Consider the following 15311-nt stretch of genomic DNA (forward strand, 5'->3'; position numbering starts at 1 on the left):
TTTAACAGATTTATAAACCCTACGCAATGTATTTCCGTTTAATGATCTGAACACATCTCTTTGTTCCAAGATTTCCCGAGTCTCTGATGGTTCAAAATTAAATATGTCGTTATTAGCTATATAAAATATATCAAAATAATGTAAATTTGATATTTTAATCTACTTTGTATCAATTAAAATCTCTGAAGATGGCGATTAGCCGAAACTAGTAAGACTCTGACAAGACATGGTCAAAAACGGCTCCAAGAGTCATTGAACTCTCAACATCCTATGATTAAGTTTACCAAGGAAACAGAAACTGCCGAAAAATTATCTTCCCTAGGTGTGTTGGTCGCCATGACGACAAATGAAGATATGGATCTTGATCGAAGAAGATCCACACCAACATCAACCCCAACAGAAAAAGTCCGTGATCCGTACTTTATTTCAGCGAGCAGCAAGAATATGTGAAGGAGATAACATGAAGAAGGAGCAACACTTTCTATGAGGCGTGGCGCAGAAGAACGGATACACTTCGAGGAACATCAACCGGGCCATCAAGCAGCGAAAGCAGAGAGAGGACGCGGTAAGTATAAAACCACTTGGATTTATCTGTCTTTCCTATATTTCGGGTGTAATGGAACGATTTGCCAAGCACCTCAAGAAAAATGACAGCCAAGGACAAACTAACTCCATTAAAACGACTATCGTGTAGTTGTGGAAAGGTTTACGTTGGCCATACTGGACGTAACGTCGAGTGCCGCATCAAGGAGCATGGAAGGGATGTAAGAAGATCCAGCAGTCGGCGGTTGCGGAACATTGCCATGCAGAAGGACACCGAATAGACTTCGAACAAACAAAGGTGCTGACTAGGGACAACAGATATTACTGTAAGACTGACAAGAGAAGCCATAGAGATCCATGGACATAGAAAAAACGTTAACAGAGAATATAGCTGGAAGCTTAGCAGAACATGGAGGATGGTGGTGAACACGAAGACCTCCTCCCGCCTTACACCGGACGCGACTCAATTAGTTAATAATTAGCTTGTAGTTAGCGTTAATTAATTTTCCGACTTATACATTGTTCCCGATTTGCGATTTCCTCACTTCGAACCAGTTTCTGAAGAAAGTTGCAACATGGCATCCGAAACGTCAAACATTTTCTTAAAAGACGCACGGCAAAAAAGTTTCTCGTTCAATTCACACCGGCCGTGAAAGCCTTCGTACTTATATAATTAAAGACCAGTTTAAAAGTACAAAAACTATATACAGGGTGATTCATTTAACGTAAGACAAGCGATTATCTCAAAAACGGTTCATTTTACATAAAAATGAACCAAATGAAAGTTGTTCTGTGCGAAGTAGGAAACTATATGACGATAACATTTTTTGACCTTGACTTTATTTTCAAGGTTATATGAAGGTCACGACCAATTTTTTTAAATGGTACCCTATATATTTTATTGTAAAATCTGAATTTCAGCTTCGATACATTGTCTTTAGTTCTTAATTCTTAGAATACTATTTAAGAATGCTCAAAAAAAAAAAATCCAGAAGAGGTACATCGGGTGATCTGGCTCGTCGGAAATACCTTTGGAAAGAGATCTTAAAGTTTCGACATTTCTCCGCCTTTATCAATTTGGTAATAGAATAACGCATAAAAAACAAGAGTTCGTGGAACTGCTTAAAAACTGCTTGGCAACAAATTCTGAATTCATTCCATCGTTTTACATTAATGCAAAGTGTCTAAACTAAGTCATTAAATCATGGATACTCTAAGTGTGGCAAAAAACGTCGAAATGATTTTTATTTATCTAGAAAGTGGCAGAAAAGTTGCTTTATATCTAGAACGTTTTCCTGATCGAAATACGCTTTCGAGAAGTACCTTTTACAGAGTTGTGAATCATTTCTCTAACACTGGAAATGTGGAATCAAGAAAAAGAACTCGGCGAGCAACTGTAACTACGGAAGAAAAGGAAATTGCGGTATTTATTAGCTAGCGTTGAGGTAAATCACTCGACGACTTGCAATTGACGTCGGCATATCGAAGACCAACATTTTAAGGATATTAAAGCGCAACAAGTTCACCCATACCACATTTCATTGCATCAACAGCTTTATGGAGGTGACTTTGAAAATCGATTAATATTTTCAATTTCTTTGGTATTTTTGGACGAGTCTACTTTTACAAACAAAGGATAAGTTAATAGACATAACATGCACTATTGGAACGTTGAAAATCCGAGATGGTTGCGTGAAGTAGAACATCAACGACCTTGATGTGGACCGAAATTAATGTTTGGTGTGGCATAATTGGTGATAAATTGATCGGTCCATACTTTATTGATGGTATACTGAATGGGGAGAAGTACCGAAATTTTTTAGATGACGTCTTACCAACGTTACTTGTAGATTTGAGCAGGGGAGAAAGACAAAGTATGTAGCTGCAAAATGATGGGTGTCCAGCACATTTTTCACATATTGCACGTGACACTTTAAATTGGGATTATGTTGGGCGATGGATTGTAAGGGGAGGTCCAATTTCCTGGCCTGCCAGATTACCTGATTTAACACCTCTTGATTTTCTTTTTGTGGTGCGTACTTCAGGATAATGTTTATCGCGATGTACCGACTACGCCAGAAAACATGAAAGAGCGGATAAGAAATGCACGCAGAAATTGTAGCCAAGAAAACCTTTTAAGATGTAAAGAAAGTTTTGTTGAAGTGGGTGGGGAAATATAGGGTTTTCCAATAAGAGGTGTTATTTTGATATTCAAAGAAAAATGCCATTTTTTAGTATAAATGATCAGATGTTTATTTCATTATAAAGAAGAAGGTATGCCGTTAATAGTGGAAAATAACATTAGGCAAATGACCACCACGACCACGCTTACAGGACAATATCCTTTCCATGAAATTTTCCATAACCAAATTGCAAAGTGGCTGCCCTATGTCCTCAATAGCCTCACGAATTCCATTTTTGAGGTCTTGAATCGACGATGGGCTGTTGGCGTAAACCTTCTCTTTCACGTGGCCCCAAAGGAAGAAGTCGCAAGGTGTTAAATCAGAAGATCTCGGTGGCCAATTGTGATCATCTCTTCGAGAGATAAATAACACGGTCCGGAAACTTTTCCTGTAAAAGATCAATGGTTTCGTTGCTTGTGTGGCACATAGCACCGTCTTGTTGAAAGTAAACGTTGTCCACATCAATACCATCCAATTCCGGCCATAAAAAATTATTAATCATCTCTCGATAGCGCAATCCATTCACCGTAACTGTTGCTCCAGCCTCATTTTCGAAAAAGTAAGGTCCAATGACTCCACCGGACCATAAACCGCACCAAACAGTCACACATTGAGGATAGAGAAGCTTTTCAACAATAACTCTTGGGTTTTCCGAGCCCCAAATGCGACAATTTTGCTTGTTGACGAAGCTACCGAGGTGGAAATGGGCCTCATCACTCAAGATGATTTTTCGATGGAATTCCGGATCATTTTCATGCATTTCAACGACCCAATCAGCAAAGACACGACGTTGTTGATGATCGGACGGCTTGAGTTCTTGTGTTAACTGTTCTTAAGCGACGTGCACGGGTTTTATTCTTCACATTACTAACTTGTCCCAACAGCTCGAATTTTTCCACCAATTTCTGTATTGCGGTCCGACAAGGTGCTTCACGACGACCCAAAAATGTTCGAGGTTTACGAACCGTCTCTGCCAAAATTTCACCATTTTTATAGTGAATTTTAATAATTTCAATGCGTTGTTGAAGCGTGTATCGTTCCATTTTTATTAATGGCGTACTTTCTACATGTCAAATGTCAAAAAATGACAGCTTCAAAAGTGACATCTACCGAAATAACGGACTATTCAAAATAACACCTCTTATTGGAAAACCCTTTAGTATTTGAATATTTATTATAAATTTTATTCTTGTTGTTGATTAATAGTACAGTTTAATCATTTTTTTATAAATAAACAATATTTAAAACTACATATTTGAATAAAAAAATTATTTAGATTTTGTCTACAAAAGATGTTTCGCCGTCGTGCTAGCAAAACCACATGGTATTTTTTTTTGTGTTACAGAAAAGTTTACTTTATTTTAAGAACTAAAACCACTACCTCAGTACCACGGCTGCCTTGGTTTCTAAATAATATGTTATTGTTGAAAATCTTGAACTACTGCCTCGGCTTTTAAGTAATGTATTTGTATTAAAGAAAACTATACTTGATTTTAAATAATAGAGCCACCACTGCCTCGGCAGCACAGCTGCCTCGGTTTCTAAATAATTTTTTATTATTAAAAACCTCGAATTACTGCCTCGGCAGCATGGCTGCCTCGGGTTTTAAGTAATGTATTTGTATTAAAGAAAACTGTACTTTATTTTAAATAATAAAGCCACTGCCTCGGCAGCACAGCTGCCTCGGTTTCTAAATAATTTTTTATTATTAAAAACCTCGAATTACTGCCTCGGCAGCATGGCTGCCTCGGGTTTTAAGTAATGTATTTGTATTAAAGAAAACTGTACTTTATTTTAAATAATAGAGCTCCTGCCTCGGCAGCACAGCTGCCTCGGTTTCTAAATAATTTTTTATTATTAAAAACCTCGAATTACTGCCTTGGGTTTTAAGTAATGTATTTGTATTAAAGAAAACTGTACTTTATTTTAAATAATAGAGCCACTGCCTCGGCAGCACAGCTACCTCGGTTTCTAAATAATTTTTTATTATTAAAAACCTCGAATTACTGCCTCGGTAGCATGGCTGCCTCGGCTTTTAAGTAATGTAATTGTATTAAAGAACACTGTACTTTATTTTAAATAATAGAGCCACCACTGCCTCGGCAGCACAGCTGCCTCGGTTTCTCAATAATTTTTTATTATTAAAAACCTCGAATTACTGCCTCGGCAGCATGGCTGCCTCGGCTTTTAAGTAATGTATTTGTATTAAAGGAAACTGTACTTTATTTTAAATAATAGAGCTCCTGCCTCGGTTTCTAAATAATTTTTTATTATTAAAAACCTCGAATTACTGCCTCGGCAGCATGGCTGCCTCGGGTTTTAAGTAATGTATTTGTATTAAAGAAAACTGTACTTTATTTTAAATAATAGAGCCACTGCCTCGGCAGCACAGCTGCCTCGGTTTCTAAATAATTTTTTATTATTAAAAACCTCGAATTACTGCCTCGGCAGCATGGCTGCCTCGGCTTTTAAGTAATGTATTTGTATTAAAGAAAACTGTACTTTATTTTAAATAATAAAGCCACTGCCTCGGCAGCACAGCTGCCTCGGTTTCTAAATAATTTTTTATTATTAAAAACCTCGAATTACTGCCTCGGCAGCATGGCTGCCTCGGGTTTTAAGTAATGTATTTGTATTAAAGAAAACTGTACTTTATTTTAAATAATAGAGCCACTGCCTCGGTTTCTAAATAATTTTTTATTATTAAAAACCTCGAATTACTGCCTCGGCAGCATGGCTGCCTCGGGTTTTAAGTAATGTATTTGTATTAAAGAAAACTGTACTTTATTTTAAATAATAGAGCCACTGCCTCGGCAGCACAGCTGCCTCGGTTTCTAAATAATTTTTTATTATTAAAAACCTCGAATTACTGCCTCGGCAGCATGGCTGCCTCGGGTTTTAAGTAATGTATTTGTATTAAAGAAAACTGTACTTTATTTTAAATAATAAAGCCACTGCCTCGGCAGCACAGCTGCCTCGGTTTCTAAATAATTTTTTATTATTAAAAACCTCGAATTACTGCCTCGGCAGCATGGCTGCCTCGGGTTTTAAGTAATGTATTTGTATTAAAGAAAACTGTACTTTATTTTAAATAATAGAGCCACTGCCTCGGCAGCACAGCTGCCTCGGTTTCTAAATAATTTTTTATTATTAAAAACCTCGAATTACTGCCTCGGCAGCATGGCTGCCTCGGGTTTTAAGTAATGTATTTGTATTAAAGAAAACTGTACTTTATTTTAAATAATAAAGCCACTGCCTCGGCAGCACAGCTGCCTCGGTTTCTAAATAATTTTTTATTATTAAAAACCTCGAATTACTGCCTCGGCAGCATGGCTGCCTCGGGTTTTAAGTAATGTATTTGTATTAAAGAAAACTGTACTTTATTTTAAATAATAGAGCCACTGCCTCGGTATCTAAATAATTTTTTATTATTAAAAACCTCGAATTACTGCCTCGGCAGCATGGCTGCCTCGGGTTTTAAGTAATGTATTTGTATTAAAGAAAACTGTACTTTATTTTAAATAATAGAGCCACTGCCTCGGTATCTAAATAATTTTTTATTATTAAAAACCTCGAATTACTGCCTCGGCAGCATGGCTGCCTCGGGTTTTAAGTAATGTATTTGTATTAAAGAAAACTGTACTTTATTTTAAATAATAGAGCCACTGCCTCGGCAGCACAGCTGCCTCGGTTTCTAAATATTTTTTTATGATTAAAAACCTCGAATTACTGCCTCGGCAGCATGGCTGCCTCGGCTTTTAAGTAATGTATTTGTATTAAAGAAAACTACTCTATTTTAAATAATAGAGCCACCACTGCCTCGGCAGCACAGCTGCCTCGGTTTCTAAATAATTTTTTATTATTAAAAACCTCGTATTACTGCCTCGGCAGCATGGCTGCCTCGGCTTTTAAGTAATGTATTTGTGTTAAAGAAAACTGTACTTTATTTTAAATAATAGAGCCACTGCCTCGGCAGCACAGCTGCCTCGGTTTCTAAATAATTTTTTATTATTAAAAACCTCGAATTACTGCCTCGGCAGCATGGCTGCCTCGGCTTTTAAATAATGTATTTGTAATAAAGAAAACTGTACTTTATTTTAAATAATAGATCCACTGCCTCGGCAGCACAGCTGCCTCGGTTTCTAAACAATATGTTATTATTGAAAACCTTGAACTACTGCCTCGGCAGCCCAGCTGCCTCGGTTTTTAAGTGTGAAGACTCTATAACTGACACTCCTTTCCCCGTATTAATCCGTTATATCGAGTTTTTAATGTATAAGTATAATAAATTCTATTTTAATTTTATTTTTCAGAGAGATCGTATCAGGAAGTTTCAAATTGGATCACGTGCCGTTTACAGTTTCCCAAACGAAATTAGTAGGAAAATTTGCATCATTCGCTATCCGTAAGATCCGCAGCGCAAAATAAACAAATTTCTCTCGAGCGGAAGCTACACCAGGTGGAAACGAAGCGAAAACAAGCGTGGAGAACCTGCTAAAACCCCTCTGCATACTTAATCACGCAAAGATATCTACAAATTCACCGACAAATAAATTCAGAAATATAAGGTAAGCATGGAGGTTTTGAAATTCGGAGGGTTTTGTTGTCGAAAAGTCAATAAATCCATGGAGGGTGCTTGGTATCGAAGTTGGACCAAGCCGGACAGAGGGGGCCGAATTACTGGAAATTAACAGCTTACGGTCGAAATCAGATTAATTCGGGGGCCCACCCCATGATTTACAGCCGGCACAATCCGATTGGGCGGCGACCGTTCCGGAAACGGTTTCACGTCGACCACCAACGCCCGTCGCTAATTAAAAAGAACGCTAATTCTTATTTAATTTCGCGGCACCGTCTGCCTTATCTTTATTAAAAACCGACCGGAGCTAATTAAAATTCCAAGCCAACGTTACTAGAATTCATTTTTGAAAAACGACCCATCCAGAGATGCTTAATTAAAATAAAAGAGGGGAAGGAGATAAACCATTTTAGAGAGTGTTCTTAAGTTTCTATCATAATTTTTCATTACATAAAATTCTATTATTACTCATAAGCTGATGATATAAAAAGATAATATAACTCATGAAAATCGCTTCAAACATTTCAAGCATCGATTATCTGGATAATCGAATTACACCAGGTACAATCAAAAACCCTTGTCGACCGACTTCAACGGCTTGTGGAACACCACAATTCCGAGTAACAAGAAGTAGTTGCTATTCTTCTTTGTAGCAGGTTACGGGGATTCGTTCCTCGTTGCGCCGAGGTGATAAACTCACTGTCGACCTTTTCGTGGGTAAAATACATTTAAATGGATTACCGAAACACCAAGAAAATCTTTTGTAAATTTCTAGAAATAGGTTATTACTAAGGCACGGAACTTTTGTAACAAAACGATACGATTTTCCCCCCTCCACTCGTTCTGATTAAAAGAACAGTATCCTACTGTTCAGTGGGAAATTAAAATTTCAAGTTAGAAAAAAATTGTTTTAACAAACACTGTTCCTGGTGCAATTCTTAACAAATATTGTCAACAATTTTTTTTGATTTAATCAATAATTAAAGAGATAACCTCAAAATAATAATTTTTCCACTTTTATACATAATTACACTTAAATGCTTAATTACTAGAGATGTAAAATTTTTTTATTAAGATAATTGATTCAAAATCGAAATTGAAACAAGTTTTATTTAAAACATTTTTTGATAAAAACAATAATTATTGAGATAATTAATTTTGATAGCATACTATTCAGAGGGAAATTAAAATTTCAAGATAGCAAAAAATTGTATTAACAAACACTGTTCCTGAAGTAATTCTAAACAAATTTTGTTAACAAAATTTTTTGATTAAATCAATAATAAGGATATAACCTCAATAATATTAATTTTTGTAGCATACTATTCAGTGGGAAATTAAAATTTCAAGTTAGAAAAAAATTGTTTTAACAAACACTGTTCCTGGTGCAATTCTTAACAAATATTGTTAACAAATTTTTTTGATTTAATCAATAATTAAGGAGATAACCTCAAAATATTAATTTTTCCATTTTTATACATAATTACACTTAGACGGTTAATTAATAGAGATGTAAAATTTTGTTATTAAGATAATTGATTCAAAATCGAGATTGAAACAAGTTTTATTTAAAACATTTTTTGATAAAAACAATAATTATTGAGATAATTAATTTTGATAGCATACTATTCAGAGGGAAATTAAAATTTCAAGATAGCAAAAAATTGTATTAACAAACACTGTTCCTGAAGTAATTCTAAACAAATTTTGTTAACAAAATTTTTTGATTAAATCAACAATAAGGATATAACCTCAATAATATTAATTTTTGTAGCATACTATTCAGTGGGAAATTAAAATTTCAAGTTAGAAAAAAATTGTTTTAACAAACACTGCTCCTGGTGCAATTCTTAACAAATATTGTTAACAAATTTTTTTGATTTAATCAATAATTAAGGAGATAACCTCAAAATATTAATTTTTCCATTTTTATACATAATTACACTTAGACGGTTAATTAATAGAGATGTAAAATTTTGTTATTAAGATAATTGATTCAAAATCGAGATTGAAACAAGTTTTATTTAAAACATTTTTTGATAAAAACAATAATTATTGAGATAATTAATTTTGATAGCATACTATTCAGAGGGAAATTAAAATTTCAAGATAGCAAAAAATTGTATTAACAAACACTGTTCCTGAAGTAATTCTAAACAAATTTTGTTAACAAAATTTTTTGATTAAATCAATAATAAGGATATAACCTCAATAATATTAATTTTTGTAGCATACTATTCAGTGGGAAATTAAAATTTCAAGTTAGAAAAAAATTGTTTTAACAAACACTGTTCCTGGTGCAATTCTTAACAAATATTGTTAACAAATTTTTTTGATTTAATCAATAATTAAGGAGATAACCTCAAAATATTAATTTTTCCATTTTTATACATAATTACACTTAGACGGTTAATTAATAGAGATGTAAAATTTTGTTATTAAGATAATTGATTCAAAATCGAGATTGAAACAAGTTTTATTTAAAACATTTTTTGATAAAAACAATAATTATTGAGATAATTAATTTTGATAGCATACTATTCAGAGGGAAATTAAAATTTCAAGATAGCAAAAAATTGTATTAACAAACACTGTTCCTGAAGTAATTCTAAACAAAGTTTGTTAACAAAATTTTTTGATTAAATCAACAATAAGGATATAACCTCAATAATATTAATTTTTGTAGCATACTATTCAGTGGGAAATTAAAATTTCAAGTTAGAAAAAAATTGTTTTAACAAACACTGCTCCTGGTGCAATTCTTAACAAATATTGTTAACAAATTTTTTTGATTTAATCAATAATTAAGGAGATAACCTCAAAATATTAATTTTTCCATTTTTATACATAATTACACTTAGACGGTTAATTAATAGAGATGTAAAATTTTGTTATTAAGATAATTGATTCAAAATCGAGTTGAAACAAGTTTTATTTAAAACATTTTTTGATAAAAACAATAATTATTGAGATAATTAATTTTGATAGCATACTATTCAGAGGGAAATTAAAATTTCAAGATAGCAATAAATTGTATTAACAAACACTGTTCCTGAAGTAATTCTAAACAAATTTTGTTAACAACATTTTTTGATTAAATCAACAATAAGGATATAACCTCAATAATATTAATTTTTGTAGCATACTATTCAGTGGGAAATTAAAATTTCAAGTTAGAAAAAAATTGTTTTAACAAACACTGTTCCTGGTGCAATTCTTAACAAATATTGTTAACAAATTTTTTTGATTTAATCAATAATTAAGGAGATAACCTCAAAATATTAATTTTTCCATTTTTATACATAATTACACTTAGACGGTTAATTAATAGAGATGTAAAATTTTGTTATTAAGATAATTGATTCAAAATCGAAATTGAAACAAATTTTATTTAAAACATTTTTTGATAAAAACAATAATTATTGAGATAATTAATTTTGATAGCATACTATTCAGAGGGAAATTAAAATTTCAAGATAGCAAAAAATTGTATTAACAAACACTGTTCCTGAAGTAATTCTAAACAAATTTTGTTAACAAAATTTTTTGATTAAATTAACAATAAAGATATAACCTCAATAATATTAATTTTTGTAGCATACTATTCAGTGGGAAATTAAAATTTCAAGTTAGAAAAAAATTGTTTTAACAAACACTGTTCCTGGTGCAATTCTTAACAAATATTGTTAACAAATTTTTTTGATTTAATCAATAATTAAGGAGATAACCTCAAAATAATAATTTTTCCGTTTTTATACATAATTACACTTGGATGCTTAATTAATAGAAATGTAAAATTTTTTTATTAAGATAATTGATTCAAAATCGAAATTGAAACAAATTTTATTTAAAACATTTTTTGATAGAAACAATAATTATTGAGATAATTAATTTTGATAGCATACTATTCAGAGGGAAATTAAAATTTCAAGATAGCAAAAAATTGTATTAACAAACACTGTTCCTGAAGTAATTCTAAACTAATTTTGTTAACAAAATTTTTTGATTAAATCAACAATAAGGATATAACCTCAATAATATTAATTTTTGTAGCATACTATTCAGTGGGAAATTAAAATTTCAAGTTAGAAAAAAATTGTTTTAACAAACACTGTTCCTTGTGCAATTCTTAACAAATATTGTTAACAAATTTTTTTGATTTAATCAATAATTAAGGAGATAACCTCAAAATATTAATTTTTCCATTTTTATACATAATTACACTTAGACGGTTAATTAATAGAGATGTAAAATTTTGTTATTAAGATAATTGTTTCAAAATCGAAATTGAAACAAATTTTATTTAAAACATTTTTTGATAAAAACAATAATTATTGAGATAATTAATTTTGATAGCATACTATTCAGAGGGAAATTAAAATTTCAAGATAGCAATAAATTGTATTAACAAACACTGTTCCTGAAGTAATTCTAAACAAATTTTGTTAACAACATTTTTTGATTAAATCAACAATAAGGATATAACCTCAATAATATTAATTTTTGTACCATACTGTTCAGTGGGAAATTAAAATTTCAAGTTAGCAAAAAATTTTGTTAACAAACACTGTTCCTGAAGTAATTCTAAACAAATGTTGTTAATAAAAATTTTTGATTTGATCAATAATTAAGAACATAACATCAAAAAAAATTTTATATTTTAATTGAATTTAATTTAGAACAACTTTTGTATGAAATTTTCTGCTGAGAACGAGTGGAGGGGGGAAATCGTGTCGTTTTGTTACAAAAGTTCCGTGCCCTAGTTATTACTTACAGTGTGTTAATTAATTATTGCACCCGAAGTCATTATTGCAAGTATGCAACCAATGTCACAGTCTTGGTAATGCAATACGCGATTAGTAATATTGGTTGCATACTTGCAATGATGACTTCGGGTGCCATAATTAATTAATTAATTTACTTATAAAAGACTTCTAGAGAGTCTATTACACATTTTAGTTGATTTACTTCTTATTTATGCCAAAAAAAAGATAAACTTGAGTATATTTTGGAAAGTCTTCGAAATCGATTTTTTTTGGTTAACTTCTTTTCATGTCGCCGGTAAATAATATCGCTATAACTCATCTCATGCTTGAATTATTGGCCCGAAAATACCCAGAAACCGATAAGGGGACTTTATAAAACTTCCATTCCAAGCAAACTTTACCCACCAACGGTTTTTCTATAACCTACTTATTGTAACATTACACCAAAATTTATTTACTTTTAACTTCAATGATCCGTTTATTTCGCGAATCGAAATTAATGGAGAAGTAAGTTTGGAATTTTTTTGATAAAATTCTGTATAGGTACGAAAAATCTAATTTCGTTTTGGGTTAAAATTAAGCGACAAGTACCCGATACCCTCTCGGTCATTTTGACGTGACTAACTGCCGGCTATTACCGTTAACGTTTCAAGAGCTATGGTTCATTATTAACACGGAACGAAACGAACCGTCCAAAGTCGATCGATATAACGACTCCCCCTGTATATTGAACCGGAACTAAACGTTCGTAGAATAGTAGTTGGTTAACCGAGCGTTTTTCATCACTCCAAAAACTAATTCCTAACCCTCTACTACTATTACTAACTCTTAGCAACCCGAGGGTAGACACTAGTTATTTCACGGTGTTCTAGGAAAGACGGCAGTTACTCAACGGGATGACAACTTTGCGGACATTAAACCGAGCATTAAGCGTTTCCTGTTTTGTACTGACTACGGCTTAGTTGCTATTCTCTGTGTGTTTCAGGTGGAAATTATTAAGATTTATCTCCAACTACTTAGAATTTTTACTCTCATCGAAACCAAACCCAACACCATTATATTTTCTAGAGCACGTCAAGTGGTTGCTACAAGACTTTACGATCTTCAGATAGAGTACCCCCTCCTCGACTATATGTTTAAGGGGAACTAGAGTTATACAGATAAGCCGTTCCGCCACAGGGAATTAGGTGCTCGAGCGGGCCCCACCGCAGGCGGTTGCAACAAAAAGCAGGATCCAGGCTGCAAAAACTGCGAAAAAAAACGATGTCCTCGTTAGTACACCCAACCCTCGTTGGAAACGGAGATGCGCGTTTATTAATCTAGACGAGAACCCAAATGAATGTTGAACGAGAGAAATTTTGATTTTAAACGACAACCGATAATCCTTCTAATTAATGGTTGGAGATTGATGACTCTGTCCGCTTTAAATAGTGCGGAATCGGGACGATAACAGCCCCCAATTTGTCGACAACCCAAAAAAAATCTATTAATCTTAATTTTTTTTTTATTTTTATATTTCAAATAAGAATTAAAAGTGACGTTGAACGAAACAAAAAAGAAAGGTGTTAGATGACGTAGAAAGTTAGCTGAGTAAGCCTCCTTTAAAGTTTTTGGGGGTGAATGAAAGAAAAAAAATAAGGGCGCCGAAGCTGGAAACCCAACATTATCGCCAAGACGTAAATAGTTAATGGGGTGGAAAGTTGGTAGCGTGAAGGCGTGTAACTCGGACGAAGGTTTCAAGGAATTTTCGGACCTCCATCTTCACCTCCTCGTCTTTCCCGTAACCCAACTTGGAAAAGCTTTGAAGGTTTCGCGAATAGGATAATCCCTCTCAAAAAAGAAAATTGTAAAAAAGTATGAAATATGCGTGGAAAAGTATCAAATTTACCTGAAAAGTTTAAAATTTCAGTTATCTGCCCCTTTTGTTTTTGTGTGCCTTTGAGTCCAGTGGTGGCGATAGCGTGAGGGGGGAACTGGTTGGTTGGTCGTAATGTAATTCATAGCAGTTGAAAATTTACACCCGTTACAAAATCTAGAGAGCGCCAGTGTAACTGGGCGAACTTCGCGCATAAATTTCGACTAGAGGGCGGGTCGGGCGCGCGACTAAAAACGGCTTTACATCCGCCGGATTATGTACACGGACTGCGAAATCACGTACGGCACGCGAAGCGCATTAATATCAGAACAAGAAATGAGCTGCCATCGATTTATTTCCGCTAATTTTCCTCTTGATGTCAACTTTTTTTTATAATCTTTTGTAATGAATGAGGTTGGGAAGAAGTAATGCACATGATTTTTAGAATTTTGTGATGCATTAGAGAACTCAGTAAGAAGTAGTGTTCGCATCAAGATGCATATATTTGCCAATACGTCAGCATTCACACCAATATAGCTTCCAACGTGATGTTTGGAAGTAGAGGTCTCGTTTTAGAACGTTTATAGAAACTTGTTATGAATTACTATTATTAGGAGTATGTGGTGTTGCATCATTGCGTTTGAGGGACGTTGTACAGTTTAAAATCAGTTAGATAATACTCAATTATTACTGCGTGATATAACTTTGAATATTACAACAACTGAAATAACAATTTTCCTAAATTTGAATGCTGCTCCTCCTCCACTATCTCCCAGGATGACGATTGTATCCTCTTTATCGGAATTTGAGATAATGTGCGTTAATGTACTTCCTTAGAAGATGCAGGTAGCACTCTGTCTTTCTGACAAACCTAAGAACATGGAAAAAGGCGTCTTTTTACAAACAAATAATCACCAAATTCAGAAAGAATCCTGCTGTTGAGATCGAAAAGCGAAGCTATATACTACATCGCCATACTTGAGCTCGAAAAGAAGATAAAAAATCTGGATATAGAAAAAATGGGCAAGACTCATAGCTAATGCTAATCGCCAATAAGTGAGAAAGTGTGGGTCCAAAAATGATCAATACCAGGCGCGGCTAAAATGATATCAGATAAGGATGATCGATCATATCTTTGAGAATGCTTCCTAGAGATACTCAACAGACTTGTTAGTCTAGAAGAGGGTCCAAGAAGATCTAGAATAACCTTCCCGATTCCAACACTTCATTTGGCAGGCATGTCCGAAATCAACAAATGCCAAAAAAGACCTCCAACCTCTTTAAAATTTACAATTCTCATCCTCAATTTTCATTCAAAAATCAAAAGTTAGTATCCAAATCTCGACAGACAAGAAGTTCCATAGTTAGCAGACAGTTCGACAGAA

The 15311-nt window shown here is 33.4% G+C and overlaps 1 protein-coding gene across 4 annotated transcripts in view; it reads left to right on the forward strand.

Moving 5' to 3' along the window:
• LOC111421425 (uncharacterized) overlaps window positions 1-15311 on the forward strand; it is a 160597-nt gene that overhangs the window by 7243 nt on the left and 138043 nt on the right. For all 4 annotated transcript variants that reach the window (XM_071195946.1, XM_071195943.1, XM_071195944.1 and 1 more), the window contains exon 3: window positions 7040-7294. The gene's annotated coding sequence lies outside the window, so the exon portion shown is untranslated. The remainder of the gene's footprint in view (window positions 1-7039; window positions 7295-15311) is intronic.

The sequence above is a fragment of the Onthophagus taurus genome, chromosome 5 (assembly GCF_036711975.1).
Source record: "Onthophagus taurus isolate NC chromosome 5, IU_Otau_3.0, whole genome shotgun sequence".
Lineage (NCBI taxonomy): Eukaryota > Metazoa > Arthropoda > Insecta > Coleoptera > Scarabaeidae > Onthophagus > Onthophagus taurus.